Genomic DNA, 9770 nt, shown 5'->3' on the forward strand with positions numbered 1-9770 from the left:
AAGCAAATAGCACCTGTTATAAAAACTATTTATTTATCTGTTTTAAGACAAACATTTTTGTCCCAGCCAAAATATATACGGCAAGAGATAGAGCTCTATCTGGGGCACACAGGAGGAGCAGCTGCCATGCATGCTCCTTTTCTACTTCCCCCCTACCCACAAACATGTGCCTTATAGTTATCTCCAGCAGCCCACCCAGACATTTTGGGTCAGGAGTGGAAGCATTTTTTGCCAACCAAAGTTTTTAAGAGCTAGGGGGGAAAAAAAATGAAGATTCCTGCTTTTGGTTTTGTCTCTTTGCTATCCTGGCACACAGGACCTTTCCCAGCACTGATGGTTAGACAACGGGCTGGGAACACAAGGTTCAAATGCCACTCTCCCTGCTGACATTCCTTGTGATCTTGAGAAAGTCACTTTATCTCCCATTGCCTCAGGTACCCACTTACGAGTGGAAGCTCCTTGGGGTAGGGACTTCTTGTACTTGAAGTCTAAAAATGCTGAAAGCCGCCTTAAACATTATTTGGAAGGGCAGGTTAAATATTCTAAGATTTGTGTTCGTTATTCTCTATGCTAGTGCCACAGCTGTACACCATCCATTAAGATTTTTCTGTTTAAAAAGTATTCATAAGACATTTGAACAGTGCCACTTTTCCCTAGGTTAGTTACCCAAGGTTTACAATCACCTTTATCAAAAGACGCATATAGTTTCTTATCCTATTCTGAGGATACTTGCACTCAAGTGTTATTCCTTCCCACACAGAGTCTACGTCACAAACGTTTTGTGTGTATGCAAACTCCCTCCCTCTCTAAGATACATGGATAAAGAGAGAGTGAGAGTGAGAGTGTGTGTGTCTCACATATGTGAAACTACAAACCCCAAGTTTGCAGGAATATTACAGCTCAAGGTACTGAAATGCTACTCTGCAACAGGAGCAAGCAGGACTCATCTATACTGACTTAGCCAGCACTACAACACAGTCAATTCATGATCAATCCAATGTACAAATTAGCTTGCACCCCCTTTCTTCACACCAAGTAATAACTGTTATGGTAGTCAAGGTTTCTGGGTCCTGCCATGAAGTCCATATATTAAAGCAGCGTGCCCTAAAACCCGCGTGGTTATGATCCTGAGGATGAGCGGATGCTTGTAGGAGTCCTTGTGTAAGGGACACGTGAAGCAAACTTTAAGCAATGTTTTTCTGTGGTCTGAAAACGATAGTAGGCATTCCCTCTCACCCAACTGTTATCTCTTTCCTGCACACATCTGCTGACTCAGAAGCGAGCTACAATACAGTCCCACAATCCATTTGGGCAATGGTACATATGTTCAGTTTCCTCGGGCCCTGCAGTAATAAAACGAGAAAAAAAAAAAAAGTGCGCTGAATTTCAGCGCATTCTTTTTCTTTGGACTAAAAAGGAAAAAAGGGTTAGCTCCCGTCACAGTATGTTAATTGAATGCTAATGCATGGGGCATTCAAGCACACGCCACCATGTTTAAGTCACATAAAACAGGATTTCTATGCATAAATGCCACAAACTCCAGTTCAGCCCATAGACTACCACTAGCCCCAGAAACGTTACTCCACCTCTGGACAGCAGTTAAACTGCCTACACACCTCTCTGCACTGGGGAACAACAGCCAATGCCTTAACATGGCATTTGCGTGGCGAAACAATTTGGGCACTAAACTCTTTTAGGAGTGCACATAACCACATTATGCGTGCACCGCCGAGGGTGCCTTGTAACATCAGGGTGTCAAGAGGTCACACTGCAGGCTTTCTGCTGATAACACCTGCCAAAAATTGATGTGAATCAGATCCTTTCCAGGGTTATTTTTCAAAGTTTCTCTGCCATCCTGCCATTTCTCTAGAATATGGGTATTTAGGTCTTTAAGTCTATCCCCATATGCTTTAAAATGAAGACTACTGACCATTTCAGTAGCTACCCTTTGCACCGACTCCAGCTGGTTTATATCCTTATGAAGGCCTGGTCTCCAGAATTGTACACAGTACTCCAAATGAAGTCTCACCAGGGACTTATACATGGGCAATGTCACCTTTTCTGCTGACCATTCCTCTCCCTGTGCAGCCAAGCATCTTTCTGGTTTTCACCATTACCTTCTCCACCTGTTTGACCACCGAGATCACCAGATACCACCCCCCCCCCCACCCCCCGATTCCACTCGGGATTTGTGCATAGAATAATCTCATTCCCTATACTATTACTGCTTCCTTAGGGTTTTTGCAGCTAGCATTAAATCTTAGCTACCAGTCTCTAGGCCACTCTTCAAGTTTTGCTAGCTCCCTCCTAATATTTTCCACACCTTCCAGGGTATCCACCCAGAGGCAAATTCTTATCACTTGCAAAATCCAAACCTTTCCCAGTAGTTCTTCTGCAATATCACTTATGAAAATGTTGAAAAAGAATCAGTCCAAGGACCAATCCCCAACACACCCCATTAGCAATGCCCCTCCTGGGAGCAAACTCCATTTACCACTACCCTTTATCGCCTTCCACTCAGTCAGTCACTTTAGGGTCCAGAGCAAGGACACTCAGTTTATTTATAAGTCATCTATGTGGAAACATGACAAAGGCCCTTACTGAACTTCAAATGCATGACATAGTGCTCTCCCTGATCCAACCCTGACATCCAGTCAAACAAAACTGATGAGATTCATCTGACATGTTGCCCTCATATCTTGTAATCCATTGGATTCCAGAAACTGCACTCTTGTTTTAGCAGTGATCCCCCACGGAGGTCAGACTAACCGGCATGTAGTTCCCAGCCTCCTCCTCACTTCTACTTTTGAGAAGGAACCTCGTCCGCCCATCTCCAAGCAGTTTATGCAAGACAAAAGTCTTTATTGAAAATGAGATTTGAATGTGTCACTAAAGCCAAAATATTCCTGCCAAAAAGAGTCATGCATGTCTTGAATTTAGGTGAACTGTTAGCACAAACAACTATATATATGCAAAGAGTAGCTGGACCAAGTTGTATACGTTACTGCTCTGACCTCAGAATGATGGCAGGAGTTTTCAGCAATATCTAATATCACCACAAAACAGGTGTTGCCCTAAAACCAGTATGTACAAATATGACACCTGAAAATTCATGTATTACAAAATGGACAAAATAAACTTTTTGAACAAAAAAATAATACTCACCACAGAGAATCTAAAAAGAATTAAGGGATGGGTTGCTAGCTTCATATGAAAGTAGCAACCCTTAACTGCCCGGATAATCGGTGCTATGTGATGGAGATGCTGATATCAGTTCACATATTGGCACACTGATAGAAAAGAAATATCCCCTGAGGAAGGGCACTGTTCAAAATGCGGCCTTGTTGGGAGGACAGTAAGAGATTGAATATCTCAGACAGATGCCGAAGTTTTATTAATAAGTGTTTTTCTTCACACAGTATACTGACACACATGCATACGGAGTACATCCATAAAGAAGCCTTTGAAAGCATACTTCTAAGTTTAAGAAAGATCTTTATAATAGTTATTTAAAAAAAAATCTAATATACAAATTATTTGTAGGTAGGATGGATGGTGGTTGGTAGTTAATGATTATAATTACATCATAGCACCAGGCGTGGTAACAGTTGCTACTTTTATATGAAACTAGCAACCCATTCCTTCGTAATTTTTTTAGATTCTCTGGGGAGAGTATTTTTTTTGGTCAAAGTTTATTTTGTCCATTTCTAATACATGAATTTTTCAGGTGTAATATTTGTGCTCCTGGGTTCTCAGCATCCATTCAAACCCAATATACACTCAGGCCATTCTGAAAATTAAAAAAAAAATCAAAACAAAACAAACTCTAAACATGCAACAAGTCTCTACCTTGGGCATTTGTGGTGGCCCTAATGGCAGCTTTAGACATTACAAGGAACAGAGGGGCTTAAGCCAGGAAGAGTAGTTTGTTTCCAAATATCAAACAATCAGCAAGAGAATTTCTACTGCATAGAAATAGTCAGGCAGGTCTATCTTGCTTGATGCATTTAACAGGGTTACCAGGGGAGGACCATGGGAAGAATTTTCTAGTAGTTTAACCGGAGTAAAATATTTGGTGGTAAGGTAGGAAGAGGAAGAAAGGATTTGTGGTGAAAGGGGTAGTTCCTGCTGGGAATGCGAGGTTGGGGATTGGTAGATACATTAGAATGTTAACAGGAGGGAGCACGGCTAGTGGCAGAGATGAAGGACAGTTTTAAGGTGCTTTGCCTGCCTTTTTCCTCTCCTAGTACAGCCATGAAGGACAAACAGGTGACCCGACTTCCACAAAGGCTCAGTAACCTCTAGATACCTGAATGTGTCTCTTGACAGCTAAGGGTCACAACAGACTATACTCCTCTACATCTTTCTCTCTGTCTGGAGATGGCAGGGAGATGGACTGATTCAAGTGAAACTCGATAAAAAGGAAGGAACAGTATGCTGCTGTACCGCCTGGAGTCATGGCTCCCGGCAAGACAAGGCCTGCAGTTCGGAAAACCTACACGCAGAAGAATTTGCCTCAAACAAACCGTTTTCAAGGTCAGCAACTGCAAGGACAGAGTACATAGCGGTCTAAATGTAGGGCCTGCCAAAAGCTCCAAAACAAAGTTAAGACTCCATAGAGCACAGGAAACTGCAAAGGGTCACATCAAATCAAGCCAACAAGGATCCACCATTTACCCGACCCCTGAAACAGGCGAGAGCCACTACTTGTTCCTTTAAGGAATTAAGAGCCAAGCGTTTATTCAAGCCATCCTGCAAAAAAATTCCAAAATGAGCGGAATCTTGACCAAGGAAAGAAGAGTACCTCGATCCTCACATCAGGCCTCAAACACTCTCCAAACCCACACATAGGCCAAGGAGGTGGAGAACTTTCTAGCTCTTAGCAAGGTGGAAATCACTGCCACAGAGTATCCATGTTTCAGCAAGCAAGCCCTATCAAGGGCCATACTGCAAGACAAAATAGAGTCAGATCTTTGTGAAGAACAGGTTCCTGTGTGCTAGAAGTCGAAGTGGTGAATCCACCAGGAGCCTCTGCAGATCTGCATACCACGGTCTCCTGGCCCAATATTGAGCGACCAAGAGCACCATCCTTCTGTGGCATGGAGAAAAGGCAAACAGCAACTTGTCTTCCAGCCACTTCTGCACTAGGGCATCGATCCCCAATGACTTTGGATCTCTTCTGCGGTTGAAGAAACGCAGAACTGTCACACTGCACAAAGTTAGCAACAAGTCTGGAACAGGAGACCCCAGCAATCCCAAATCAGCTGAAATGACTCATCTGAACATGCTCACTCTCCTGCACCTAGACTCTTCCCTGCTGAGAAATTCTGCTCTTATCGTCGTCTTTGCCTGCAATGTGTGAGGCTGAGATCATTTCAAGATGCACCTCTGCCCATTCCATAAGTTGATCTATTTCTTGTGACACTTGCTGGCTCCTGGTACCTCCCTGCCGATTGATGTAAGCCACAGTCGTTGCATTGTCAAACATTATTCGATCTGATCGACCCTGCAGCCTGTCGCCAAACTATAAACATGCCAACCAGACCACCCTGGTTTCCAGCCAATTGGTGTTCCAGAGAGAGACACTTCTGCACTCCAGCACCCTTAACATCGGTTAATTCCCGACAGTGAGCTCCCCAACCAAGGATACTCGCAACCGTTGTCAGTACTAGCCAATCCAGTGGGGATAGGGAAACTCCCTTCCGTAGATTATCCGCCTGCAACCACCACTGAAGTTGGAAGGAGACCTACAATCGGCAGGTGGAGCCAAATCAAATAGTCCCGAGCCTGCAGATTCCACAGAGAGCAGGGAGCGCTGAAAAGGACGCATATGCGCCCTCGCCCATGAGACCACTTCCAGAGTTGCTGCCATTAAACCAAGGATCATACGGTCAGGAACAAAGTGTTCAGACTCAGTTGAGCTAGCAACCTCTGAATTCGAGCTTCCAGCAGGAACACACTGCCCTACTTCCTGTCGAACTGAACCTCCAAATATTCCAGCGACTGATAAGGCTGAAGACTGCTCGGGGCAAGGTTCACCACCCAGCCGAACTCATACAACAGGGAAATCTCCTTGCAATTCACCAGGCAGCTCTCCTCCAGCGACTTGGCGCGAATCAGCCAGTCATCCAAATATGGGTGTACTAGGATTCCTCTTCTCTCAACTCTGCTGCAACTACCACAATTAGCTTGGAAAAGGTTCTGGGAGCCAGACCAAAGGGCAGTGCCCGAAACTGAAAGTGTCTCCCAGAACTGCGAACCACAGGAAGAGTTAATGTTCTAGTCAGTTGGGAATGAGGATATGCCTCGGACAGATCCAGAGGCATATCCAGAGAGGTCAGAAATTCCCCTGACTGCATAGCCATTACCACAAAGCACAATATTTCCATGCGAAAATGCTTCACTTGCAGATGATTGTTGATGTCCTTGACGTCCAGAATGGGACAAAAAGCCTTCCTTCTTTAGCACAACAAAATAAATGGAATATCACCCCAAATTTTCTTGAGATGTGGGCACTGGGACCACAGCCCTCAGACTGAGGAGCCTTGCCAATGTATCCTCCACTGCCTGCTTTTTCTGAAGAGAGTGGCAGAGAGACTCCATGAATATGTCCCAAGGTAACTTCATCGCACATCCTTCTCGTATCACCTCCAGGACCCACTGATCCATTGTGATTTCAGCCCACCTCTGGTAAAAGAGAGAGATGGGTCCCCCTCTCTCCTGTTCCTGGGGTTGGTCAGCAAACCTTCATTGGGAAGCTCGGGAGATTCCACTACCCGAGCCTACGCCTCTTCTAGGTTGTCGGGGAAGGACAAACCTACCGAAGGACCAAGTCTTCTAAAAAGGTCGCTCCTCTCTAGGATCAAAAATCCTTGGATCTTCTAGTACGAACTCATGTTAAAAGAGCACTGTGGCCATTTATCATCCTCCGGCAAACAAGGAACCGGAGATTTGCCCCACTTACTGGCCGGTTTCTCCAACTCGCTGCCAAACAAAAGCAAACCGTTAAAGGGCAGTTTGGTGTCATTAGCCTTGAAGGTCGCATTAGCCGACCAATTTCTCAACCATAACCGACACCTGGTCGCTACTATTGAAGCCACCCCTCTCGCTGAAGTGCGGACCAAATCACAGCCCACATCTGCCAAAAAGGCAACAGCTGGTTCCATAACTGCCTTGGAGTTTACCCCGGAGTCATCAACCTCCTGGGAGAGAGACAAACAAGAGTGAGCCACCAAGGAACAAACAACCTGCAAGCTCATCGTCACTGCTTCAAATGCCTGCTTAAGGATAGTCTCAATCTTTTTATCATGAGCATCCTTCAAGGTTGCTCCTCCTTCCTCTGGAATAATGGACTGCTTGGAGATTGCACACACAAGTGCATCTACCTTCAGAAAACATAAGTGCTCTCTTACCACTGGATCCAGAAGGTATAGGCCTTCCAAAACCCGACCAATCAATTCTTGAATGGCCTCCATCATGGGGAAAAAAACAAGAGGCTTTATGCAAGGAAACCAAAATGGGATTTCTCTTTGGTTCAGAGGCTGAATCTGCCCCAGGAACGCCAAGCATTTTCAAGGTCTGGGAAATCAAGCTGGTATTTCATCTCTATGAAAGAACCGCAATATAGTTCCATATGGTTCTAATCCGAGGGCAATTTCCCCATCCTCAAGAGAGGCAGGATCGGCGTCATTATCTGTGGTGTCCGGATCTCTAACCAGAGTCCCGCTACTGCTCTAGGAGTTCTCCAGCACTTACCAGAAGTTTCAGGCAAGGTTCCTACCTGCGCTTATGCTGTAGGAACACTGAACAGGGCCAAGGTCTGCGTCTGAAGAAAGGATTGCAACCTCTTGAAAAAATTCTACCCATGAAAAAGTAGACGTATCCAGACCAGGAGGTACCTGAGGTGTACTCACTGAGCTACCTTCCCCTGTTGAGGAACCAGTTAGGGGAGTTCCAAAATCAGGCACCCCACCCACCTGAGCCATCTTTACCCAGACCCGCATCGGCTGGGAAGAACCTGGTTTAGTGAAATCGGAGAAAGACAATTCCCCCTGAGCCTCCAAACAGTGCTGGCACTTCTGGTTGAGACGCCAAAATATGTTAAAGCAGTGCAAAGAAAAAAAGACACAGGCTTCTTAGGTACAGGCGCCATTATGGCAGACAGAGCACTGAATGGTGGCCGGAAGCATGCGTCTAGCTGTTTTACCTACCTAGGCACCCAAAAAAATAAGCGCACAAAAAACTTAAGCACACATTACCACTTGTGCACAAAGGTAAGCGTGCGGCCACTACAGGCTCACTTAACATGAACACACAGACTACAAAGCCTGACTGTGCATCCAAGAACTGGGTGCACATGCCAGACCAACAATCCTGTAGAGGGTAGCCTAAGAAATCACGCAAAATGCCATTGTGGCCTACCATGCAGCGAAAAAGCCTCGAAGCGGGGGTCTAGCCTAAGGAGGCTGCTCACTCGCCAGGCTACCCACATCCCTCGACCTGCCACAGAGCAGGACAAATGTCGGACCGGCGTGCCGAACATAAGAGACCGGGGAGAGGGGGGGGGGGGGGGGGGGGGGGGGTCGGAAGCCCTGCACAACAAAAAAAAAAAATCTTAGTCTCTATAACTTTTTTTTTTAAACTTACCAGAGCTCAGCCTTTTCCTGACTGAGTACAGAGATGGTCTCCAGCGGCAGGGGGAGAGGGCATGTGCTGGCACCGCCGTGCTCAGCTTCCTGCACCCGCTGCCTTTCAGCTGCTCAAGCAGCTAAGTCCACGCCGGCAAAAAAAAAAGTCAGTTAAGGGACCAAGGTACTTGTCTGAGGGACCACGGAAACCACCTCAGGAATTCTCAACTGGGGGAGGGACCATTTGATATCACAGCAGGAGAGCGGTGTGAATTTATTTCCTTAATTTTCCTTTTCTTTAAAATGAAACCATCCCCAGTGGGAAGATGCACATCCACCATCTGCTGGAGATGGAGAATACTGGCAGGCTGATGTCACTGCAAGGGTATATATACTATGACATCAGTTTGCACCATTTCCATCCACTGGTAGATATGCATAACCGATTTGTGCTGGATTCATCTGACTGGATACTAAGAAATATGAATTGTATATGCAACACACCTTTTTTTAAAAAGTTACTCTTTAAAGGGTGATCCATTTCACCAACATTTCTTCGATCTAGTAATAGTTTGACCTAATGATCATTTGCAGGCAGTTTAACTGGCTTGCCTTGGTCTCATACTACTTCCCTCATACATATTGGCATAAGATATGCCAAGCTAAGTCAGACTGATGGTCCATCAGGCAAAGCATTCTAAGTCTGGTCAATCCGGATCACCTGAAATACCAGGCAAGTCCCAATACAAAAGCCTGTTTCATGGTGCTGATAAGTATGGACTGTCCCCAAAACCTTTTTGAAACTCAGTTATACCACTAGCCTTAACCACATTTTCTAGCAACAAGTTCCATAGCCTGGTTTTGTTTGATTTAAACCAAATTTAAGAAAGCATTTTTTTTCCAGTCTGCTGTTAGTTTCAGGGAGTGTCCCCTGATCCTAGTGCTATTCAACAGTGTAAATAAGCATTCCCTATTAACTTATTCCAAACCACGCAATTTTCTAAACCTCTATCCCTTTTATGTTGTCTCCAAGCTGAAGGATCCTAATCTGTTTAGCTTTTTTCTTAACTGAGCCGATACAATCCCATGACGACTTTTTTTTTTTCTAGTTTTGCTTTCTCTGGAGGTGTAATGACCAGGTGT

General features: G+C 45.1%; 1 protein-coding gene across 2 annotated transcripts in view; it reads right to left on the reverse strand.

The window, feature by feature from the left end:
- PWWP2A (PWWP domain containing 2A) overlaps positions 1 to 9770 on the reverse strand; it is a 44858-nt gene that overhangs the window by 32532 nt on the left and 2556 nt on the right. The gene's annotated exons all lie outside the window — the stretch shown is intronic.

Source organism: Rhinatrema bivittatum, chromosome 18 (genome assembly GCF_901001135.1).
Source record: "Rhinatrema bivittatum chromosome 18, aRhiBiv1.1, whole genome shotgun sequence".
NCBI lineage: Eukaryota > Metazoa > Chordata > Amphibia > Gymnophiona > Rhinatrematidae > Rhinatrema > Rhinatrema bivittatum.